This window comes from Mus musculus, chromosome 10, assembly GCF_000001635.26.
Source record: "Mus musculus strain C57BL/6J chromosome 10, GRCm38.p6 C57BL/6J".
In the NCBI taxonomy this organism is placed as follows: domain Eukaryota; kingdom Metazoa; phylum Chordata; class Mammalia; order Rodentia; family Muridae; genus Mus; species Mus musculus.
This window is the reverse complement of record NC_000076.6, coordinates 104,926,173-104,953,159: the sequence shown is the minus strand read 5'-3', so window position 1 is coordinate 104,953,159 and position 26,987 is coordinate 104,926,173. Positions and strand designations below refer to the sequence as shown.

General features: G+C 36.9%; 1 long non-coding RNA gene across 2 annotated transcripts; it reads left to right on the top strand.

The window, feature by feature from the left end:
- The first annotated feature begins 16,566 nt into the window (after window positions 1-16,566).
- Window positions 16,567-26,673, top strand: Gm40751. 2 transcript variants are annotated; one of them, XR_872004.1, is made up of 3 exons: window positions 16,567-16,635; window positions 24,715-24,800; window positions 26,462-26,673. It is a non-coding gene; the product is annotated as a predicted gene, 40751 (long non-coding RNA). The 2 variants fall into 2 exon arrangements; XR_872003.1 differs by lacking the exon at window positions 16,567-16,635 and adding an exon at window positions 20,536-20,585.
- Window positions 26,674-26,987: the final 314 nt, after the last annotated feature.

The following is a 26,987-nucleotide window of genomic DNA, read 5'->3' as shown; positions in this document are numbered from 1 at the left end:
AGGATGCTCCCCTACCCAACCAGGCATCCTTCTTCCCTGGGGCTTCATGTCTTTTGAGGATCAGGTGCATCTTCTCCCACAGAGGCCAGACCAGGAAGTCCTAGGCTACATATGTGCAGGGGGCCTCAGATTAGCCCTTATGCTGCCTGGTTAGTGGTTCAGTCTCTGGGAACTTCCAAGAGTCTGGGTTAGTTGAGACTGCTAGTCTTCCTATAGGGTTGCCTTCCTCTTCAGCTTCTTCAATCCTTTCCGTAATTCAACCACAAGGGTCCCTGGCTTCAGTCCAGTGGTTGGATGTAAGTATCTGTATCTGTCTCAGTCAGATGCTGCTAGGGCCTCTCAGAGGACAGTCGTGTCTGGAGGCGGCTGAGGAGGAGGGCGACTCTGTAGGAGGACCAGGAGTCTCAGTCAACCAGGACTGCCGAGGTCTCTCAAACGCGAAACCACCACCAACTAAGCAGCAAACACAGCTGATATAAGGTCCTCAACACATATACAGCAAAGGACTGCTGGGTGTGGGTTTAGTCAGAGAAGATGCACGTAACCCTCAAGGGACTGGAGGCCCCAGGGAGTTTAGAGGTCTGGTGGAGTGGGGTTGGCGATTGGGACGTCCTAGTGGAGACAGGGCGTGGGGAAGAGGAATGGGATGTAGAACTGGAGGGTGGACTGGGGGGGGGGGGGAGGAGGGTGGGGCTGGTGTGGAAAGAAACAAAGAAAGAAACAAAGAAACAAAGAAAGAAACAAAGAAATAAAGAAGTAAATAAAAGATTTTTTAAAGTTAAAAAAAAAGAGAAAATTAACACACACACACACAAAATAAAATACAACAACATCAAAAGACCCAGCTGAAAAAAAAAAAAAAAAGTAGCCGGGCATGGTGGCACACACCTTTAATCCCAGCACTTGGGAGGCATAGGCAGATGGATTTCTGAGTTCGAGGCCAGCCTGGTCTACAGAGTGAGTTCCAGGACAGCCAGAGCTATACAGAGGAAACTTGTCTCTAAAATCCTCATATCTCTAGCTGCATATGTAGCAGAAGATGGCCTAGTCGGCTATCATTGGAAAAAGAGGCCCTTTGGTCTTGCAAACTTTATATGCCTCAGTACAGGGGAACGCCAGGGCCCAGAAGTGGGAATGGGTGGGTAGGAGAGTGGGGGGGGGGGTATGGGGGACTTTTGGGATAGCATTGGAAATGTAAATGAAGAAAATACCTAATAAATAAATAAATAAAACCAAAAAACTACAGATCTGTAAGTATAAGAACAGGCAAAAAAACAAAAACAAAAACCAACCAACCAACCAACCAACAAACAAACAAACAAAACAAACAAACAAACAAACAAAACCCACCCAGCTGGCTCTGTAATTTTGGTGTATTTACAGGAGATGGCAAATATGTGTAATAATCAGGAAAAAAAAATTCTCAGTCTACATTAATGTAATAATTATATGCCTTTTAATTTAATAATAGTATATATGTGATTAACACATGTAATTAATTTGGCTTAATAGGACTTACTGTTTCATTCCATACATCCATCCATCCATCCATCCATCCATCCATCCATCCATACATACATACATACATACATATATACATATATACATACATTATATATTGTCTACTTACAATTTTAGACACTGTTTCAAACTTTTCCCCTCCTTTTTCCTCAGTGTCATGACCTTTCTGGAATCCCAGAAACTAAAGAAGATTGTGAAAAAAAATCTGAAATGTACTTCATAGAATAAATGTATGTTGACTTAAAGACTAATATCCTTGTGAACGAAAGCAAATTATTGTGAAAATGGAAAGTTATTGACACATTTTCTTACATATTCTTGATTTTTAGATGCCAGATACACTTTCCCCTGGGAAATCCTAGTTTCCCGTTAATGCAATGAAAGCATCCTAGTTCAGGTGAAAACGCTCCTCTAGTGTTTCTCTGCTTTGTAGTTTGTGATGCTTCTCTCTGTGTGAGACATCAAAAAACTTTATTATTACTAGAGTCAAGCATCCATTGTTTGGCCCTGAGATATCACATTCTCTGTAACTTTTAATTCATTTCTTTTAAATATGGTGGGTAATGTCATCTTTAAAGATGAAAAATTTGATTCCTACATGTTAACAAAATTGTTCAATGGTACAATTGAAGTAGTGGGAAGAAGTAGTAATTTTTTGTCCAGTTTGAGTTCTTTCAACTAATTGAACAAAAATGAAAATAATGAGGGTGACAGCTAGGAAAGCTGGTGACATCTGACGGCTTGTCAGCTTGCTGAAGCAACTGCTCTGGAAATAGCCTAAGCCTTTTTATTGTAAAAAGGCATTTAGTTATAGCAGCTACTCAACCTGCCATCTCTTTATCTGTGGATGAATTTTTCAAAAATGATCAAATGTGGTCACAACTGTGACCTAGGTGCCTAGCCTTAATGCAGGCTCCTATTGTGTACTTGGCAAGTAGTCAGGATCCTTTACCACTACAAAATGAAAAGTGTATATTTATATACTTGAATATATTATAAAGTTTAATCATATGAAAAACGACTAACACATGAATTATACTTAATCATGAAATACACTTTTCTAAATGGCATTTACCCAGTCAGTTTCTTCTCCCAAGACACACTTTGTATTTTTCTCCTAATTTTATGTTCATGGGCATGGTATGGTTAAAACTTATGAATGATTCTATGTAATTTTATGTTCATTTAAAAAAGGATAAACTAAACTATGTTGTTGTACAATGAAACTTTAATCAATTGCCAAGAACATACCCAACTTCTTTCTGGAACTGGATTATAATTTTCAGATAGTGATATAATATATCCACAATTCTTTGTGTCATTATGTGGCATATGTAGTCATGATTTACTTTGTCCACTATTCTCTATCAACACTTTTTTCTATCACCTCTCTAAGTGTAGAGATTTAATAAATCTTATTGTTTAAGTCTTTACATGTGGTGTTCTCAAATTACCATGGCCTAAATACTTTTGTAATGGTTGCCTTCAAGCTCCTGACCTATTGCTAAATAACATAGAATTGGGAAGAAGGATGTTTTAGCACACAGTGATGTCTCTCCTACATAGAATCAAGAGCAGTGAGAAGTTGCGCGTATGTGTATAATTGTCAGTTTTATTAAATCAAGAAATGAGCTTTGAATATTTGGTACAACTATAATTAATTGCATAGCACTGGCTGTGCGTAATAAGTGGTTTGCAAAATTGAGAAAATATAATCACTTTATTAAACTGAAACAGTATAACTAAAACTCATCCTCTTATCCGATACTTCATCCCAGAAATAATTGATTTGTTTTTTTAGCTCCCTTCAAATATATTTATACATCATGTAAGACCTTGTGTTTGAATCAGATGTGACATCAGCATGTACTTCTATTGATATTTCTTGTTCCTTCAGTTAGAGCTAATGATAGTATCTATCATATATGGAATTTGATGAATAAAAGCTAATGTGAACTACACTAGTTCCCAAATACACAATAGTCCCAAATAACCCAGTGTAGTCTCAGCAGGCTGCAATAAAGTCTTTTAATTGGCTATAGACATAGACAGTGTCTGAATGATTTATCCTGTGAGGTTAGGTGGTCAAAGAAAAGACATATTAACTTCATGTTAAATAAATAATATTTAGTTTTCTTCCTGTCTTGGAAGAATACAGTATAATTAATGTGCCGTGGAAACTGAACATCTTTTCTCCATAGAGTTGGAAAACAGAAAAATGGTTCTTCTCTCCACAACCCAGAATAAAATCTGGCTGCGCCTTGTCCATGTAGCCTACTGTCTTGTATTTACAGACATATGAGTCAGCAGCTGCCTGAATTGCTGTTAGCTGAAATGCCTAACAAAGGAGAGGGAAAACCTGTGGAGACCATATCCAGAGGTTAGGCTAGGTGCCCCGGTGGGGGAGGGGACCAACCACTCATCTCCAAATTTCTAAACCCAGAATGGCCCCTGTCTAAAGGAAATTCAGGGACAAAGTATGGAGCAGAGACTGAAAGAATGGCCATACAGAGACTGCTCCACCTGGGAATCCATCCCATATACAGACACCAAACCCAGACACTATTGGTGATGCCAAGAAGTGCTTGCTGACAGAAGCCTGATAAAGCTGTCTCCTAAGAGGCCCTGCCAGAACCTGACAAACACAGAGGCAAATGGGGACCCCTATGGAGGGGTGAGAAAAAGGACTGAAGCAGCTGAGGGGTTTTGCAATCTCATAGTAAGAACAACAATATTAACCCCAGACCACTCAGAGCTCCCAGGGACTAAACCACCAACCAAAGAGGGACCCTTGGCTCCAGCTGCATATGTAGCAGAGGATGGCCTTGTCAGGCATCAATTTGAGGAGAGGCCCTTGGTCCTGTGAAGGCTCCATTCCCCAGTGTGGAGGATGCCAGGGAGGTGAGATGGGAGTAAGTGTGTGGGTGGGTGAGGAAGCATCCTCAAAGAAGCAGCAGGGGGAGGCAGGGATGGGATAGGAGGGTTTCAGAGGGGCTGAGAAAGGGAATAATATTTGAAATGTAAATACAAAAAATCCAAGAAAAAAAAAGAAAAAAGAAAGAAAATTAGTTTGACTGTACTTTCAAAAAATGTATTCAATTTCTGTAGACATTAGGCTGTTAATCCTAGTCAATTTAAAATAAGTATCCAAGCAATTTAAGAAAAACTCTACATGTTACCTACTTATCTATGTGATTCTGAACGATAGGGCCATCATCCAGACCTCTGCATTTAACTAAATGTTCCTTTTTTCCCCCTTGTACTTGGAAAGAATTAACTTGAGAAATTACTTTTACTGCTTTTTCTACTGCCTGTCTTTGTCGATTGATCTTTGTAGAATAGGTCTTTAAAAAATATCTGCTTGCAGCAACAGGTTACTGAAATAATTGCATGGTTATGATACCTTCTCGGTCATGGGCTATCATTTTTCTAATTTGAAAAACTCCTAACACTTAAAAACAAGATTTACAAATTCTCTTCTTGAGTATATATACCATTTAGCCATCAGGAGGGAGAATGAACAAATATACTGACTTTTTCAAAGAAAATGTACATTGAATAATTAAAAAGGCTTTGTCTCCACTTATGTCATTTCTCTAGAATACATTTTGATTTAAAGAAGATATACCTTGGACCTATTATCACTTGTCAAATCATTGTTATATGATGTCTTGTAGCAGTGAATTGCTAATTTGGTCTGAACTCCTAGCAGCTGATCACACTTCTTCCCATCTACCTGAGTTCTCTTGATTCATGAATGAAAAGACACACACACTTGCATCCTTTATATTTTGATATGCCTTGACTAGCTCAATAGTTGGGCTCTTCCAAACCTCCCCATGGTTTGCACACACTCCCCTCTGGTATTCCTGAGTTAACACTTTCTAAATCTGTATTTTATCTTTGGTGCCCCGTTTTCTTCTGGTCAGCCTTCCCATGGGGCTCCTTTCCTTTGCACCTACATTTTAGCTGTCTCACTCTCCTGCTTCTTCACAGCATGGTCAGTCCTATGGTCCCTCCCATGGTGGCATGCTTTCTTCTTCCCTTTGTCCCTTGTCCTGGAAATCTAAAAGTCTTACTTCTATCCCTCTGCCCAGCCATTGGATGCTGGCCCTTTATTGATCAATAAAAAAAACCAATTAGGAACAGGGACCCTCAACACCTGAACATATAGATTCCTATGCAATTTGGCAGCCGAATTAAGACAAATCATTAGAACCAATCCCCAATCAATGTCTAGATAATATTTAGGATTTTTAACATGAAAATCTCATCATCAACACTTGCTGTGCGTCACATAGTGAGACACTGAAATCTGGCTTGTGGAGAAACAGTGACACTTCCAGAATAAAAGATGAATCTTTTAGAAATAAGTTCTGAAAAACTTTTATTAATGATAGTTAAATGCTGACTATGTCAAAGGCAGACCTGTCTCTTAGGCAAAGACTTGAAGGTTTTTAAGCTACAGGAAGTTAAAAGCTGTCTTTTCTCTTTCCTTCCATAAACACACCAGGTGACAATAAAATGAGAGGCTTTGCAACCTTTGATTAACATTCAAGTCAATGTAAATGTTCATCTTACCTCTGGTACATAGCTGCCTATTTGCATATCTACACAGAACATATTAATAGGTTTTAATTCAAGGGATAAAGCTAATTTTACAATAGAATAATCTTAGATATTTTTATAATATGCTTATGCTAGTATGACTCTTTGAGATTGCACAAAATTAGCTTTTCTCAGTTTACCTAAATATTTGTACGTCCCAACATAGCAGTGACTTGTCATGGGGAGCCATTTACACTCATCTGGGTTCACTGGATCCTCCATCAAGAACAACATTCATGGAAATCTGAGGACACAACCAGACTGCGAACAGTACAGAAACATTATTACCTTATTGCTGACCCAGATCGGCACATTGCATAGATCTAGGGACCACCGTTATGCTGCTATGTCCTGCGGGACACTTTCCATGCAGAATATCACCCTCAACCCCTGGAGTTGCTCAAAGTAGCCCCTTGTATAAAACACAGTTCTATAAGCCAGGCAGTTCTCTGTTCACAGTAGCAGCTGCTATTTTCTCATATTACAACACAGCTGTAATGATTAAAGCATACATGTGGAGTCAGACTGCCTGGCTTCATATTTTTATATGCTCTGTTACATTCTTTACTTATTACACCTTCATGTAGCAATTATTATCATTCTTATTTGCTATGTACTATCGTAAGCATATTTATAAATATTAAGCCATGTGGTCCTCATAAGGGCAGAACCAATATTCCAGCATACACAGTCTGGCGTAGTGCCCATGTCTTCAACTTTTTCTGAGGGACATTGGAAGGTAGCTCAGTTTCTGGAAAATACAGACAAAATGGCATCTTTATTATATTTCTTTGAAAGAATTCATGATTTACTACCTGCAAAATATATGAAGGAGTACCTAGCGCTTAGTATCCTGTGACACCATCCACTTTCCTGCAGGCTATGTTAGAATTGGTCTCAGATTTTCATTATCAGCAGTATGTTATATTTCTTTCCTTCCTTTTTTAATATGGTTTGGGGCTTTGTTTTAGTTTTGGTTTTATTTCCTAAGCTGAATTAACTATCATTGTCTTCCATTTCAGCTCTCTTGCAGAAAGAACCGGGCCTATTCAATCGGTAAATCTCAAAATATATATGATTGCTTGTTGGCATTTGAAACAGCTTTTGACTGATCTACAAAGATGCTGGGTTAGGGATTGGCAAGATGACCAAGCAAGAAAAAGTGATTTCAACACAAGGCTGACGAATGGCTGATAATTCAGTTCTTGGGATGCATAGTCAAGGGAGAGAGCTGACCCTCTAAGGTTGTCTTCTCACTACCACCAATGTGGCATGCACATGCCTACATTGATGTAGACACATAGTACAACCACACAAATGCATGCATAGACAGTAGTAAATAAAATAAAAGAATCATTGCTGGGTTCATTGGTTCCTGTCAATAGATCAATGACATGTAACTAGGATGATAGCCACATTACTGAAGTTAATAATAATAATAATAATAATAATAATAATAATAATAAGGCTGATAACCAATAATGAAACAGCTTTTCTTTAAATATAAACACATACATAACAAATGCCCCTACATTCATTACTATGAATGCCTTTTGCACATGAAAAATATATTTTATGTATATGAATGTTTTGCCTTCATGCATATCTATGTACCATATGTGTGTCTGGTGCCCCTGGTGGGCAAAAGAGGGTGTCAAGTCCTTGAGAAATAGTGTTACAGATAGTTGGATGCCATGTGGGAGCTGAGAATCGACCTCTTATCCTCTGGAATGCAGCAAGTGCTTTTAATCAGTGAGCCATATTTCTAACCCTTGTGTACCACAACTTAAATACTTCCATTGTACACTTTTCTCATTAGGAAAATACTTTGTTCACTGATATTCCCAGTTATGTAATCTGCTTAGGGGTTGACTATAAATTCTATATTAGTGAACTGCTGATCTGCCCCAACCAAGCCCAGGCACTGGCTGCCTAGGCCTATTTGTACAAAATCAAATTTAATAATATATTACATTAGATACTTGTTTTTATTTTACTAAAGGTTTACACCTTATATTATAATACATAGTATCTTTTTTACACCATAGTGTAAAAGATACATAGTATCTTTTTTATTATTTGCTGTTTTCCATCAATTTTGTTGATTAAGTAAGTATATACATTTGCAAATAGAGATGAGTTATGGTTCAGATAAAATAATTTAGAGTTCAGCGTGTGTGAGAAGAGAGAAGCCTAATGGCTCCCAAGCATTGGTCTAAATTCAACAGAGGAGACGGGAACTATGCGAGAGTATAAATAATTTCTGTTACTGTTATATGGGTTTGAAATGAATCTTTAAAATGCAAAAAGGCAGAAAGGATCATTCTAATTTTACTAAAGGATTGATTCTCTGGAGGTAGAGAAATTTAGTGGCCTTAGTGAAAATATGATCAAGGATGACAGACTTTAAAAGTAAATATTTTCCTCCTAGATGTTGAGGACAGAGTAAACTTCACCCAGGAAAAATGAAACCCTTTTATATTTGTCACTTTCTTAAGACTCTCCATGGGCAAAGTCAGAGATAACCTTTGAAGGATCGACACAGCTGTGCCAGAATGTATTAGTGGCAGGAACTTACGGAGTCACATTCAATGGGTTGCCATTAGTGAGGATCTCACATAGCTCATGAAAGCACTCAAGCATATTAGGAATGAATGGTCAATGGAAGCAAAATACAGAGTCAGCGAACACATTAAGTTGTTTCTAGAGCCTTCTCTAGAGGCTGGGAATGGAGAATCAGGAAGGTAGGGACAATGATTTGACTTTGTTTAGTTTATTTGACCTACTTGTATCCAACAGGTGATTGGAATACAGTGGAAAAGTTATTAAGTCTGTATTCATTTCAACTAGAGCATAGAAAAATCCTGCCTTTGTTTATTTATCTGTTATTTTTAAATTATCTTTAATTATTTTTGACAGTCCAATCATTTCCCCCCTCTCTTTCTGTCCTCTCACAATTCCTCATCCCATTTCTCCTCCACTATCTCTAAGAGGATGTCTCTACATCTCCTCACCACACCAGACCTCCCTACTCCCTGGGGCCACAAGTGTCCCACAGGTTTTCTCTCATCGATGCCAGACCAGGCCTCTAAACACCTTGAGTATATAATACCACAAGAGGTAGTGATCCTTAGATGAGAGTGGGCATGAATGTAAATAAAAACATGTTTTTGGGACCATGTGAGGCAAGTGTTTATACTCCACTCTTATATTCTGCTATAGGATTTTCTATCTTCAGGTCTTGGATACCACCCAATAGTGTGCTGGGAAAAACAGGGCATCATCCACAACCTCCTCCTTCCCTCACGTCCCTAAGGCTTTTGTAAGATGCAGATTATGATGACTTGTTTGTCTTATATGTCTCAGTTCTAGCCATCATGAAAGAAGAAAGGAAAAGGCACCATTTTTAGGGCATTTGCTTTTGTTAAAACCCATCATTTGCTCTCATTATTATGCTTCATAAGTCGTGATGCCCAGGATTTATTCTCATTTAGTCCTCCAAGATTTAAGTCAAGGCAAGTTAAAGCAACAGAGTTCTGAGTAAAGGAAAACTTGGTGCTAATGGTGATTTGGTCTCACATTGTTTTTTTTTTTTTTTTGCAAATATAGTCTTACTTCTGTTCTATGAAGTTTATTGTGGAGAACATGGAGTTCTCTCTTCCCTCAGTGCCCTGTGGCCATCCCCGTAAAGGCAGACAACTTTGATGATGACAACATAGAGTCAAGGTAGTTATTCTGGAAAAAAAATTAAAGGTAGTGTTCTGGTAAGAGGAAAATCTGTTTTCTCCAATGGGTCACTGAGTAGTATCTCAACCACAATCCAGGGCAGGTCCCACTCATAAGAATAGCTAGCCAACACAAAAAGGACTCTTTGCTTAGTTTCTCTTTTCTTCTTTATTTATTTATTTATTTATTTATTTATTTATTTATTTATTTGTTTATTTGCTGGGAGTTTCCTAATGCTTTGGCATCTTCTGCATTATTGGGTTTTGTTTGGTCAGTTTTCACTGGTGTGCTTTTGTATTTTTTAAAGAAAGAGAAAGAACATAGAGTTGAGTAGGTAGGGGAGTGAGCAAGATTTGGGAGGATTTGGAGTAGGGGAAACATGATCAAAATATATTGTATGCAAAACATTTGTAAATGAAATTTCTGCCATAGACACAACACAAATGAGTTAAAGTCAGTTGTGGACTATTTCTGAATCAACAGTTTTAAATCCCTGATAATTTTAATGTATAACAATAGACCAACCTTTCTAGGGGATCAGGTTAGTGTGAACTAGCCTTGAAGTTTTCCTGTTACTTAGTTTATTTTTATAGTTGACTAACTCTTCTGATTTGAGTAGGCTATTGTTATTTCTGTGAATAAGGCTTCCCAATATCGAATTCATTCTGAAATTTTAATGTAACTTTAAAAAAATCTCTGTTTATTTGAGTTATTATTATTTTTAGGTATGGAGTACCCAATATATATGTTATTTATGTCACCAATTACCAAACAATACAGACATAAAATAATGACAAATTAATGACACACTCATTGATTTTAATTAATTTTTAAATGGTAACTAGGTCAAAATAAACACTCATTAAATTTTAATTTTGCATTTTTCTTCCTTTCTCTGGAAGTATTTGAGTAGACTGAGCATGAAAAACATTTGTCTGATATTTTTATCAGTAGATACCCTTACATGGATATGCAAAGAGTTCACATGAATAAATTCCCAAGGACATATTAGAACTTTCTCAAAACTTCAATAATTGCCAAGTTTATGCAAGCTGGATAGAAAATTCAAATAAAATGATTTGTGATGTCTCCATCTTCCCATTCTGAAGACTATTCTTGGCTATGATTTTTGTGAAAGTGGATACGCATATCATCTTCTACTTTTATACTAAAACTATAATTCACTTTTCACTGATGAAGAATAATCTTTCAGGATTTGATTTTTCTAGTTATCTTAATTCTCTTAAGCAAAAATACTTCCTTCTTGTTCTTCTCCTTGTGTTCCTCTTCATGTTCCTCTTCCTTCTCCTTCTCCTCCTCCTCCTCTTCCTCCTCCTCCTCCTCCTCCTCCTCTCCCTCCTCCTCCTCCTCCTCCTCCTCCTCCTCCTCCTCCTCCTCCTCCTCCTCCTCCTCCTCTTCTTTTAAAAGTCTCATTATACAGCACTGGCTGTCCTTGAACTGGAGGTCCAGACTGGCCTAAAACTCACCTGTCTCTTGAGTGATAGAAGTATGCATCTCTACACCCAACATAAATAAAGTATTTTCACTAAAGATATTTTTATATTTACTTTCATGGATAGAGTAAACAGAATAAAACTCTAATTATTTAAATTATTTTGAAGTTGATGGAAAAATAGCACAAATAATTTATATACTTCAAAAGCTAGTTAATCTCTGTTTAATTTCTAAACATTTCTTTGTAGGGGCATTTTTATTTTTTCTTCTTTATGGTTTATCTTTAAGCACTTTGCTTTTATAGTCCTTAGTTTATTTCAATATATGAAGGGTGTGGGAGTTAAACCAGTTAATATGATCTTAATTCTCTAAATAAACATAACTCATTTCTTTTAAAAATACTTATGTTTTTAATTATTTGAGAATGTTATATAATGCATTTTGATAAGATTTAGCCCTGACTCTTCTCCCAACACACTCCAAACCAATCTGTCACCCCACCATCCCAACTTGATGTCATTTTTATAAAAAATTAACTCACTGAATTCTATTTGTGAATCTTTGTGGGTATGGGATCATTCACTGGCTCTTGGTGGACCTTCCAAGGGCCATATTCTTAAACGTACCTGACATTCTCTCCCCCCAGAAGCTATCAACTATCAATAGCTCATGCTGAGTTGAGGATATGGCTTTGTTGAGCTCTCATTTCCATGCTGAGATGTCATTTTGCTTGAAGTTGTGCAGTCTTTTCCAGGCAGTCATAGCTGCTGAGAGTTCCTGAGTTCAGTGATCCTGTCATATCCAGAAGATAATCATCCAGCTTTCCATGACATTTGACTCTTATAATGTTTCCATCTCAATTTCAGGATTATCTCTGAGCCTTCAGAGGAAGATAGATGTCCTATTTGTGGCTGAGCAATTGGCTGACACTAAATCTGGTCACATTGATCAGTTATAAGTTTCTGTATCAAGCATCATCTACTGCACAAAGGACTTCTTTACAAAGGACTGAATGCTGAACTAATTTAAAAGGATAAATATAGGAATTTATAGGGAAGTCTGAAACTGTTCCAGATAACTCATTTTACCCTGTATTAGATGTTTCACATAACCCAAAAAATCTGGACCCATTCACCCTCAAGCAAAATCTGACCTACTATTTATAAATAAATATTACCAATGTCCACATTCACATTTGACCATCTGTTCTTGGAATCAAATTTATCATAAGATTAGCTCTCTTTGTGGTTCCCAAATACCTTATGGGCTACATTGCTCTTTAAACATATTCCCTTGTATCATATTCTATTGAAGTCTTTTAAAAATATTCATTTATTTATTGTGTATGCATGTGTAGGTCAGAGAACATCTTTTGGGACTGAAGTTAGTTTGTCATGCTTGGTGGCAAAAAAGCCTTATCTATTGAGACACATTGCTCTATCCATTGTATTCATTCTCTTGTGATTCACTATAATTCCCAATTTAAGTCCTAAACCTAAATAAAACCAGTCATCCTGCAACTTGAAGTGAATTATATTAACTTTGTCTGGAGTCGTGAACTCTGTCTTTTGTACAATTTCTTCAGAATTTTATAACTACCTATATCCATCATCTGGTACTGCACAGACCAATCTCTCAAAACTTGGTGGCTTGAAACAACCACATTTATTATTTCAGTTTCTGTGAACGAGGCTACAGGGATTTTCTTCTTGAGTCCTTATTCCTGGGACTTCTCACAAAGCTTCAGACAGACTTTGGCCGCTATGACAGTAATTGCAACCTCAACTGGGAACCTAGTTTCCAGTTCTTCCTGGTGGTTGCTGGCAGAAGTCAGCTACTTGCAGAGTATTGGAATGGTGGGCCCAGATGCTTGCTAGCTATTGGCTGACATCCTCTTTCAGTTTCTTACCACATGTGTCCTTACAATATGGAGCTTTGTATTATTAAGATCCGAAGCAAAGAAGGCTATAAGGAAAGAACGCCAGCAAAAGCAAAGTCACATTTTTAAAAACAATCTGATCATAGAAGCTCTATTCATTCGATTTTGGATATTCTAGTTATTAAAAGTAGGGCACTATCCAGCCCACATATAAAGAGCTGAGATCACTGGGGGCCACATTAGGAGATGTCTATCCCACTTCCTCAGCTCATTTTGGCTAACTAAATATTCATTTGTGTTTTCGAAACACAAACAAGTTTTGAAGGTGTGACTTCTGAGAATAAATTCACTTTCTGCTTTTTGGTTAAAATATTAGCTACGTGATGTCTTATGGATTAAAATGTCTCTGCTTTCTATCAGCATTACTCATGAAAATAGTATCAATGAGAGCAGAAAAGTTCTGAAGGCAATGGGCTTAGAAAATGGATTTGGTTTTATTTAGTTGTTTTAAATTGCTAATTGTAGATACCCAAAGGCCTTGAAATTGATTCCAGGCAAATAGTCTGAAAATTGAATATGTTTCCTTTAATCAGTTTAGGGCATCTTATTTTTACCTGAATAAATGACTTGCTAATGAAATAGCTAGGCTGTTATTTATTGGTCACCTGCTGATTCTGGTGACATAGATAAGGTTTATATTTATGAACAGGTGAGGTGTAAACCCTAATTCTGTAGTAAAGAAGTGTAGAAAAAAATTCAATCCTATAAGTCTCACAGTCATATCAAAGAAAATCTTTTCAAGATTTCTTCCACAGAAAATATAGAATGCACTCCAAAATTAGTTGAATTTTTTGTGTCTTCCTTTGTTGTATCTGATTTTCTGAGATTTGTGTGGAAGCATCCAGGTATTTAAATGACTCAAATTAAAAAGAATTTCTAGTGTATTGGGAAAGATTAGAAGCACTCTCCTGAGAACATGGAAATGGCTTCGTAGAGGCATTACAGCAGAGTGGATGAAGCAGCTGCTCTGAAAGATGTCAGCTCTGATCTTCGCATTAGCTCTGATTTCCACTGTGACTTGGATAAACCATGCAGTATCTTTGCATGTTCACTTCTCTCATTTATAAAAGACGATGCTAAAAGCATCCATTCTGCTTACCTTAGACTAGGACATTCATCTAAAAAAAAAATGAGTTGCCGTCCAATACTTTCCAATGCAGCACTGATATTTAAGAGAGTAATTTCCCACTCTAAATTCTGTCTGGATAGGGAATATTTAAATTAAAATTTTACATAGACAAGAATTTTCAATATGCTAATGGCGGTTACTTCTAGTCGTATTAAATATTGATTAAGCATAAGCTGCAGTTTCGGATTCTTTATATTGGCTTATAATTTTCTGTGGTGAAAGAGAAAAATGCCAATGATATAAAGGCAACTCAAGCCAGGGAATTTTACATTTATGAGAGGGTTAGAAATCAGGAGTCATAAGACCGGCAGTTCTTAACAGCTAAGGTGATGAAGGAAGGCTTCAAAATGGGTTTGGTGTGTGATTGGAAGAATAAATAGGATTTTAAATTGTGCAGGTGATGGATCAGAACTTTTACTTTGAGAAGAAATGGTCAAAATGTGTCTGGGAGAAATGTATAAGCTTTGTGCAGAGGGAGAGGGTTCAGTGTGAGTCACCTTGTATATAAGACACATCTTGCAAAGCATGCATGTTTTAAGTATTAAGTGGATCTGTAATCATGCTATGGAGATACTTGAAGGTCGGGGAAGGAATTGTCATGGAACTTTGTGCAACAAGAATAATTATGAGAGGTTCTCAGTGATGTAATTAATTTGGGAGAGGCTGAGTTAGGAAGTAGATATAATAGTCTAGAAGTGGTCCGCTACCTTAAGTGTGGGTTTTCCTGCAACCAACTGCTTAGTAAAAAATTAAATGAACAGGTCTGAAAAGAACTCCCAGCATTAAGTAGGTGATATGAATGACCTCACATTATTTTTTCATTAAATTTCTTTGTATTGGATTATTGAATTATTTCTAGCATGTGTGTGTGTATTCCTTTTTGGTAACATTTAGTTACTTATAAAGAAAAATCATTTTTTAAAAGATTTTTTTCTGTAACATTTATTTTTTAATACAACCTCTTAATTTTTAAATAAGAACTCTTTTTTAAAAAGAGGCCTGTTTTTTCTTGCCTCTTCTCTCCCTCCCTTCCTCCCTCCCTCTCTCCCTTCCTCCCTTCCTCTACTCCTTTCTTCCTTCTAGGTATCTCCTGAGCTATGTAGTGTCTTATTCTTACAAATGCTTAGCAGGTCCTGTGTGTTGCTATCTCTAACCAAATTTGAATGTCCTTCTCCTTGTTTTAGAAACATGTACTTTTTTGGGAGGTGGGTTTGTATTTGTGGGGTGGGGATTCAGGATCTTATGGTATAGCTCATGCTGTTTTGAACTGCCTCTATAGCCCCGATGGCTTCAAAGTTGAAGTTATCTGTCTCATACTCCTGAGGGCTGCAATTACAGGTGTGAGCTCAGATACCCAGCTATCAGAAGTCAAGTTTTATGTGCAGAAGAAATATAAATGAACAAATATGGCATACATTCATTTTCATTTGAGAAATAATTTTCCTTAATATCCTTTTTAAATATGTGAAAGTCAAAAAAAGACAAGGTGCCTTATGCAAAATAAACAGCATACTCCTGCATGAACAGTGCTAATTTGGATGCTCCAATCTATGTGTATTTGTTTAAAGTTTAAATATGAATATTAATTTTCAATAGTTAACTTTAATATCTTTAAGAATCTTAGGCAACCTTTAATTCCCGAGTTCTGGAAATGAATAAGAAAGGACTGTTAAAGTGTCAACTGAAACTTTACTATTAAAAGCACAATTCATTTGCTACTGATCACAGTACATCTCTGAGTCACTGGTCCTCAGAGGTTGTCATAGTAACTTTGAGTTATTGTGATCAAACACCATGACTGAGGGAATTTATACAAGAAAGTGTTTAATTTCAGTTTACAGTTTCGGTGGATTAGAGTCCATAATGACAGCAAAGGCATGGTGACAGATATGGCTGAGAGCTTACATCTTGATCCCCAAGGAGGAGACTGGGGTTAGGGGCTGAAGAGGGGGAGAGAGTGAGAGCTGGGAATGGTGCCAGGCTTTTGAAGCCTCAAATCCTGCCCTGAGTCAAACATTTCTTCTTACAAGACCTTACCACCTCATGCTTCTCCCAAAACCTTTTCTGACTGGAGAGTGAACATTGAAATATATGAGCTTATGATGTCCATTCTCATTCAAACGTTCATGAAAGATCCCTTATACTTCCATCTCCTTCTCTTCTATTCATCCTCAGGAAACTGAGCCACTTACCATGCATTGAGGCGGTGTCTCGTTGCTCCTTCCACACATACAGCATCTAGTTGATTCAGGAATGGGTAAGTGTGATCCATCATATTTTTTTGCTCATAGCCACATGCTCTTAACTAGATGAAAAACAATCCCTTATCTCCAAAATGTTCAGGTTGTCCATAGGTCATTTATCTAGGGCAAATGGAATGAGAAAAGTGGTAATATATGTCACATGAAAGCCACCACTTTATGAAACACTATGGGAGTTTGTAAATTGATGAATTTAAGAATGAAAATCTCTCCCTAAGTGGAAGGAGGTAAAGTCATGAAATCTAGGAGGCAATAGTTTATTTATTATTATTATTTATTATTAGTGGAGGAGATATATATATATATATATATATATATATATATATATATATATACACACACACACACATGTAAAGAAGGTTACATGTGTATATGTTTGAGTGGAAGTGGAAGCCAGAGACCAACATTAGGTGCTTTCTTCAACTGCTTTTCACCATAATTTAGAGATCAGCTCATTCTCTGATTAAAGACCAGATATGGGAAGGGACAGGAGCAAAGTACAGAGAGTCGAGAATGAAATAGAAATATGTTGCAGTGGGGAATGGAGAAGTTCAGTTAGCCACTAGAATGTCACAGATGCCAGGTAAGCAACAGACTCCCATGGGACATAGAGAAAATAACCAACAAAGGGGAGAGAAAACCTGTAGAGACCACCTCCAGGAGATAGGCACAGCCCCCAGTTGAGGGATTGGGCAAACCACCCATCTCAAAATTTTTAACTCAGAATGATTCCTGTCTAAAGGAAATTCAGGGACGAAAAATAGATCAGAGACTGAAGGAAAGGCCACCCAGAGACTGCCCCACCTAGGGATCCATCCCATCTGCAAACACCAATCTGAGACACTATTGCTGATGCTAAGAAGTGCTTGCTGATAGGAGCCTGGTATGGCTGTCCCTTAAGAGGCTCTGCCAGTACCTGACTAACACAGATGCAGATAGATATTCATAGCCAACCATCAGACTGAGCCCATGAACCACAATGGAAGAGCTACAGGTTAACTTGTACTGCCACCATAGAAACTAAAAATCCAGATGTGGATGCTCTCAGCCATCCATTCAACTGAGCACGGGGTCCCCAATGGAGAAGTTAGAGAAAGGACTGCAGCCCCTTAGGAAGAACAATATCAACCAATCAATAACCCCAGAACTCCCACATACTAAACCAAGGAGTACACATGGAGGGACCCATGACTCCAGCTACATATGTAGCAGGGGATGGCCTTATCTAGCATCAATGGGAGGGGAGGTCCTTGGCTCTGTGGAGGCTTGATGCCCCAGTGTAGGGGGATGCTAGAACAGTAAGGCAGGAGTGGGTGAGTGGGTTGGGGAGCACCCTCATGGAGGTAAAGGGGAGGGGGCATAGGATGGGAGGTCTAAGGAGGGGAAACTGGGAAAGGAGATATTGTTTGAAATGTAAATGAATGAATGATTACTAAAAAATTAATAAAAATAAATTTATTTATTTTTGATTAAAAAAGAAAATGTATGTAACACACACACAAACACAAGAGCTCAGGAGGTATGCTGGCTAGGAATACCTGTATCTGCCCACCTTTGCACTTGACTTATCAGCACACACTGCCACATATAATTTGTAAGGTGGGTACTGAGAATATGACCTCAGGTTTTCATGCTTGTATGGAAAGCATTTTATTGAACGACTCACCTTGTCATCTTCGGGGGGGGGGGAATTAAGGTATTGAGAAATCATTAGTCAATTTGAGAAGTCAAAAAGGGAAGCTTACAGGGTGGTCTTCTGCCATTTGCATCCATCCTGGACATCTGCTGATGATAACGCAGCAGCCATTGGTCAGCAGACTAGCATTCAGGAAGGATAATTAAATACAGAACAAGCAAGAACAAGAAACTAGACTGTACTCCTCATTTTAACTACTTTTAGAGGGTAATGGCTTCTGATTTGTTTCTGCCAAATTCTCTTCCTAGCTAACTATAGCATGGAACGTTAGAGGAAAATTCAATCTATCAAGGGGTTTCCTGGTTACAAAATGCATGGTCTATGCTACTGAGCATGTTACCGTTGGCATGAGCCACGTTGTTGAGTATCCCTTTAACCATGGAGCAAGCTGAATAATACACAATGAGGAACCACAGCTGGATCAGGACCTCGGCAAATTATCAGCTCTTACATAACATGAACAAGAAGTAAATATTTGGTGTAGTGAGCCACTGAGATGCTGAGGTTGTGACTCATGTATACTACAATGACAGTGGAATTGACACTGGGAATGAAAGGCTGCCTCACCCAAAAGACACAGATCTGGGTTATTTGTTTGTTGTTGGTTAGGGAGGAAACAGGGATCTGGGGGAAAGAGTGAGCTGTGTTTCCATGTTCAAAACGTTCTGTAAAAAGCCATAATGGATAACTTGGAAGAGACATGACGACATTATAAATCGAGGTTAAGGTGAAACATTCCGTAAAAGAATGCCACGACCCTGAGCTGGTAGTTATCAGATGCATTTAATAAGGTTTTTAGGAGAAAGACAGAGACTCATAACAGAACTGTCTTTTTAAAATAAAAGATGAGAACCAGAAAAAGAATGAGACTTGCATGTTAGGGAATGATATTTTTTTTATGTTTAAACAAAATAATAAATTATGTAAGTTTTATTAATATTAATATTAAGACAGTTTTTGAGCAAAATGAACCCCCAAAATATTATGGTATTGCTATTTTTAAATGTTTTGATTAGATTAATTTTGTCCCTGGAAAGATTTGTTGAGTACAACGAAATTGTTTAGGCAACAAAAAAATGCTAAGAAAGCTTAAAGAAAATAATTGATTTGAGAAAGCTCTATCTTACAAATCACTTGAATTCCACTACTGGGGTATACTCTTGGCTTTTTAAGATGTATGTAGCTAGAAGTAACATTAAAGTTAAAGTTTGACTGCATATGAATTAATTAATAATTTTCAAGTTCACTATAAGTCTTTTTAAGTTTGTCAGTATCATCTGGAAGATAAAAAGAATCCTAAATATATAATAACCTTATAGCAGAGCTACAAAAGACATGAAGAAAATCCACATAGATGTATGGGAAATCAGATAAAAATGACAAGATATTGTCATCTCCTCTCTTTCAGTAATAGATTGAGTAGTATATGCCAGATCTCCATTTTTGTGATATGTATATTTCTATCAAGAAACCTGACCAATTTGGCATTTAAGAAAAGCTACAAGCAAGGACATTTAAGCCTGTGGTTTTTAGTATGAAGAAAGCACACAACAAAAAAAAATGTGTCATTTAATTAACTAATGGGAAATAACTTTCAAATCATCAAGGTCTTAGAGAGTACTGTTTTACCACCATGGGATGAATTAGAGGTCGAACCTTAAATTTTTAGAACAACTAAATGCACTTAATCCCCTTCCCCCACAGATTTTAATAAAGTAATCTAAATATCAAACTAGACTAGAAATCATTAAGAATATAAATATATAAAATCATTTCAAGCTTTTTAAGAATAAAAATATAGAAGATATATATGTGCATACATGTATATATGTATATACGTATATATGTATATATGTATACACGTACATATGTACATACGTACATATGTATATATATGTACATATATGCATACATGTACACACGTATATATGCATACACACATATACATATATACGTATATATGTATATATTATCTATGTATATATGTATATATTATCTATGTATATATATGTATATATGTATCATCTATGTATCTATGTATCTATGTATATGTGTGTATATATGACTGTTCATCCATGTACAGCTGAATATATATATATATATATATATATATATATATATATATACCATATGTGTATGTATGTATATGAAATCCAGTACCATCATAGCATCAACATTTTTATTTCCAGGTCCAACATATCCGATGTCTCTTCTGATGTTCAAATGTGCCTGTGGTGCACATACATGCAGGTAAAACATCATATACACACAAGAAAAATGAATAAATTTTAATAGAAAATAGAGATGGGGAACTTAATTCTTTCAGTGGTGCCACATATTCACAAACAAATTGATACAGATCTCATAAGAAAATTTCAATATTTTCATAAACGTAGAGTAAAAATCCTAAGAAAATCTGTGAATAAAGTGATAAAACTGTGATAAAATTTACAAAGCATGAAATTATGTATGATCAAGACAGTACCATGAGTGCAAAATTGGCTTAACTCTAAACTCAAACCATGCAACTAATCACGAAAAGCAGGTAACCTTTGGATCATATTACATATATGTTAAAAATTGTAATTATTTTTCTATGGTAGAAATATCATACCTTATAAATGAAAGTAAATTTGTCATGTTTGAAAAAGAATGTCCACAAATATTAGTCAACAAACAACATATTTAATGGGTGACAACTCAACATTTTCTCATAAGTATTTATTATAGTTCTTTGGTGTCTTGAAAAAGAAGTAACAAAGACACAAAAAGTAGAATTGAAGACTCAACATATCCCATGTGAGGAGACATTTTCTATATTGATGAATTATGAATTATATTAAAAATCAAGAAATTATTATTAGAGTTAAATAAAGAGTAAATCTCAAGAATAGATTACTCTTATGCATGGATATTACAACTTATATGCATTGCAAAGTCAATATATGATACCTCCCCTAAAATGATAAAATATAGCCTATGAAAAAATTAAATAGAAAAAAATTAGAAGGGATCAGTATAAATATGATTAGATTGAACTTAGTATTCGTAGACGTCCAAACAGAAAACTCTGGAGTACTTCCTAGAAAGAATGAAGTCAATTGAAAGAAATGAAAAGATCCATCAAATTGGTAAACTTAAAACAGAGGGGGTGATTCAAGCCATATTGATGAAAATTCTATCAGGCTCTTTCTGTGCATGTGTGTGTGTGTGTGTGTGATCTGTAGACATTTAAAAGCCAAATTTACATGAATATGCCAAGCACCTAGAATTACTAAAACAACTTTTAGAACAAATGTTTATTGTACCCAAAGAACTAAAAAGTAAAGAAAAATGTGCCACCATATATGCCTACAGAGTTGCACATGGCTTGAGCACCGGCTGCATGGAAGATGGTATATGTGTAGGACAAGAAGCATGTAAGTGAAAGCATAGGCTGAATACTGTGGTGGTTTGAATAGGTTTGACTCATGTGCTTGAATGCTTGTCCCACAGGGAATGTCAGTATTAGGAGATATGGTCTTGTTGCAGTAAGTGTGGCCTTGTTGGAGGAATTGTATCAATGAAGGTGTGGGTTTTCAGGTCTCTAATACGTCAGCTCTTCCTAGCGTGGCATTCCAGTCTCTTTCTGGCTACCTTTGAATCAACATATAAAACTCTCACCTCTTCTCCTGCACCATGCCTGCCTGCCTGCAGCCATGCTTCCCACCATGATGATAATAAACTCAACTTCTGAAACTGTAAGCCAGCTCCAATTAAATGTTTGACATTAGAGGAGTTGCCTTGGTCATATCTCTTCACAGCAATGAAATCCTAAGACAATTAGTGATCATCAAAATGTACATTGGAATGAAAAGAAAACACTACTACATATACAACAAATGACTAAGTTACACTTCTAGAGTTTGTAAGAATTTTGAGTGACTTGAGCTGCCTTCAAGCTGTTGAGGAACTAGTGGACTTCCACTTGAGGGTTTTTATACAACACACAAAAAAAGATCCAAATACTAGCATGCTCATTGGATTTTACTCTCATTATTTATGCAATAGTATACATAATATTACTGATAACCAAATTTTAAAAGAGTACAAATCTTAATTTGCAAAGTAGTTGATAAATTCTCTTATAATCATACACATGGAATCATATTCATTCAACAACTCAGCCATGAGGAGCCAATACCTTGTAAAGAAATGTAATGAAATGAATGAATCGCTAAACTATGCTCAAGGGAAAGTATCTAGATACAAAGAGTACATATCATATGATAAGGGCTGGCAAACTGCTGCTGTAAAGACTGTAAATATCTTAGGTTTTATGAGCCATGTGGTCTTGGCCATAATTAGTTAACTGCCACTTTAGCATGTAATCAGACAGATAAAACACCAAATGAATTTCACTATGTTCCAATAAAGTTTTATCTGTGAAAATAGATGCCAAGTTGGCTTTGGCACCAAGCTATATTGCCAACCTCTGCTGTTTGATGCTGTTCATAAGAAGTTCTAGAACAGAAGAAACAAATGTATAGAAATAAAATTCAAAGGAGACATGATCTAGGATGCAAATCAGCTTTAGTTTGCCTATTGTGGGGCAGGAGAAGGATTTAGTATAAGACATATCTAGATCTTTAACTAGAGTGGAATTAGATATGGTATACATTTGGCAAAACTCACCTTGTAATTGTGTGCAGAAGTATGGAGAGAAGAAAACTTCAGTTCATATGAACCTTATTACCATTTGCATTGCTGGAGAACCAGGCACAGGACATGGAGAGACAGGTGTAATTTAGAAAGACTAAAGAACTGGCTATCTTCTTAGGCATTCATGAATAATAGCATAGTATACTTTATATGCCACTATATGGAATCTACAGCATCATATATTAAATGGCCAATTTTAATGTTTAATTACAGATTTCTCATTCAGTTATATTTGTCAGTGGACAGTAAATTAGGGTGTACAGTAGTTTCTAGATGATCCAAGATGATTTTACAAAGAACAAATTATCTGTTTTATAATCATAAGCTGTTCATTTACTTCAGGCTTATTAATGCTGGCATGGAAATAACCATGATTTGGGTGTAAAACCTCTTGAATCCATTGCTGCCAGATGGATGAGTTCTTGTCCACTAGGAAGATGTTTATGTTCTCACGTAAGCCTAGAGTACCTTTTTCAAAAAGACAAGTTGAAAAGTGTCACCATGTCAAAGGGCAAAACACCAGTACCCTTAAGTCCCAGAAACAAAAGTATGTATGAAGACAGAGCAATGGAGCTGGGCAGGTCTGATGATACTAGGTATCTCAGAGTTATTTCAGGCCAAATATGAAATTATGCAATGCTGCAGATAATTCAAACATCCTTCAAGAGCCTCATGAGGCCATGTTTTCTTAAAATTGTCTATATAAAAAGCACTAGACAGGCCTGAGGCAGGGCAGGGAGGGGAGTTAGCATTTGTGTATAGGAAGAAGAGACTGTCTAGAGAGTCACAACCTTTTTTTACCTCTAGTGGGTCTGATACATTTTTGGAGCTTGGTTTCCTTGATAAGATTTTAATATGCCAATGCATATCTGCAAATCATAGTTTCAGTCTCTACAATAAACATATATGGTGGCTCATTTTATTTTCCAAGAATAAGTCATGTATCAGTCTGTGTTGATGTGTGTGGGGCGGTGGGGTGGGGGGGCACTTCCAATGAGGTTTCTGAATCTGCACAGGGCCTGCAATCATCTTTCTTCTTAGAATGCATTTGAAAGCTCTTGGGAAATGGAGTTTTCTAGGGCAGTGCACAGCCTGAAAAACACAGTTTTATATAATATAGAGTAACTCAATATAATATAGAGTAACTCAAGTTGCCTGATCTCCGTAGCCATGATCCCCAGTGCTGCTGATATAAGGATGAAGAGATCAATTCAGAAACTTTGGAAAATTTCACTAGACCCCGTGGAGCACTGAGGCACCCCTCCCCCCCCAGAATCCAGAGGCCAATTACATTTCTGACCATTGGCCACTTACAGACAAGGGAACTCCTTGTCACGTCATTCCTTAAAGACCAATCAGTTTAAAAATTACACTGTTCAGGGATGGAGAGATGACTCAGCCTTAAGAGCACTGACTGCTCTTCCGAAGGTCCTGAGTTCAAATCCCAGCAACCACATAGTGGCTCACAAACATCTGTAATGTAATCTGATGCCCTCTTCTAGGGTGTTTGAAGACAGCTACAGAGACAGTGTGCTTACATATAATAATAAATAAATCTTTAAAAAACAACACACTGTTCTGCCAATTACATTGTGCCTAATGGCTGCTGTTCCGAAAACTTTATAAAAACTTGCTTAATGGGCTGAGTGTGATCGTTCTTTCTCTCCTTCCTGTGCAGGGTGAGTCCAGCATGCTTGAACAATAACATCTCTCTTGCTTTTGCATCAATCCCCGACTCCACGTTGTTCACTTAGAGGATCTCAGGTAAGTTAAGGCTTGTCACAGTCTTATATAAAGTGCACAAGTGCTTGGATGTTTGTTTCCCTACATTTTGGCCAGAGAAGAACTCTTCTCATTCATTCACAAACCTTTAGAATTTGTCGTGGTTTTTTTCTTTCTTCTTCATTTGTTTTTCTTTGTTTTTTTTTGTTTGTTTGTTTTGTTTTGTTGTTTTGTTTTGTTTTAGATTACCCACTTTAATAAGTCTTGTATTATAACAGGTTACGGTAATAATAACACACACACACAAAATTATTAAGCCATACAAAGAATCTGAAATGATTTTTAAATATTTTTTTTGATATGACGATTCCAAACTCTTTGTAAGTAAATCACAGTGCAGAATTAAAGAATGACCAAGCCTGTCTCTATCATTGTAACTAGTCTGGTTTTGAATTTCAATGAAATGAGTCAAATACCAGGTTTCATCATCATCATTATCATCGTCATCATCATCGTCATTATCATCCTTGTCCTCTTCTTTCTTCCTCTCTGCTTTGATCATGAAAGGCCTGTTTTATGGGGAGATTGGAAGAATCAGCACTTTCAAAGGAGCACATTTAATTAAAGTATATAACTTTGGTCATCTTTTAGTGAAAATGCATAGGGAATGTGTAAAAGAATCTTATTTTCATTTTCATCAAGATCTTGAATATTTATCAAGATCTTTTCGGGATAAAACTTAAACACTGGCAGAAGTCATTTAAAATATAGTAATAAAAAACATAACATATCTTATGCTAGAAGGGCAGCCTGTTGGACAGATCATACCAGGACAGCTCAGTTCCATAGGAGAGGTTTATTATGGGGCATGGAGGTGGGGCAAGGACAAAGGGAAACAACAAAAAAGAAGAGAGGGAGGGCCAAGGAGCTCTGCTTTTTACATGGGACATGATGTAACTGTACTCACTGCTGTGCTCAGGAGAGGGCAGCCAGGTGGACCCTGGGAATGTACAGAGACTGTCATGGTAACAGATACTGTATTCAGAGGTGACCAGTGACCATAAAGCCAGTTCCTGACTGTAAAGCCAGTTTCTGATGCCAACACCATAACCTAATGACGTGAAAGCATATTGTTTAGCAGGATGCACTGACTCTGGAAGAAGTTATTGGTACATGTAATGAGCAAGCAAAGTTTTTTATCAACACTTTATCTCTATGCCTATAAAAGTTCATTTTAAAACACCAGGTGGCACATTTTCTGCATGGCAATCAAAAACAAAGAGAAAATATGAAATTGACTGGGCTTCATAAAATATTTTCCACTTTGAGTTTTGTAATAAATATGATTTCCATTCATGTCTTTAGAGGAAGAATTTCTAGTGAGATTCGATTGTGTAGGCATGTGCAAACTGAAATACTTAATTTCACGTGGCTAGTCAAATTACAGTTGTTAAACTCTTATGAAGTGTCACAAGTTTGCACCTGAAATCAATTATTTCTGCTCATGCTAAGACAGATGATACACATAACACTCAATCTTAGGGGTGAAACAGAATGAAATGGTGGGCTTGTTAAAGCACAGATGTCTACGTCTACCCCAACACTAATTCTGTAGATATTGCGTAATGTTCAATATCTTAGACTTCTAAAAGTTCCTGGGTGGTACTAATTTCTAAACCTTTGTTTTATATGCTCATTTTTAGCATTTCCTGCCTGCTCCTTTGTCTCTTTAAAACTGAAGATATCTGCTTCTCAAGCTGATAGCAGTTCCTTATGTTTAATGTACATGAGAATTGCAGGAAAGAAGCTTCCAAGAGGGCTCCTTCATTTGAGGAACGGTTTTATTGTGAATAGGAGAGAAAAAAATATCCGGAGGTATCTGCAAGAATCCATAGCAGAGAGCAAAAGATTACATTGGCCCTGATCATGAGTTGGGAAGTTGGAGAGCGGGAAAGGATAGGGGAGGTGGCAAGAGATACAAGAAAAGCAAGAAGCATGAGAGACTAGCGAGATAGAAAGAGAGCAATTGTATAGCAAGAGAGAATAGTAAAAATAGGCAGGTTATAAGGGGGGGATGAGGAGCTGGCGGGAGGGATGCCTGTGAGATGGAGGAAGTTTAGGGTAGAAGATGAAGTGAGAAGGGACAAGATATGGTGTTTTGCTATACAGACTGAGGAACCTGGGGGCCAGCATAAGCTTTGATATGCAATCACAGGTGCCAGTCAACGG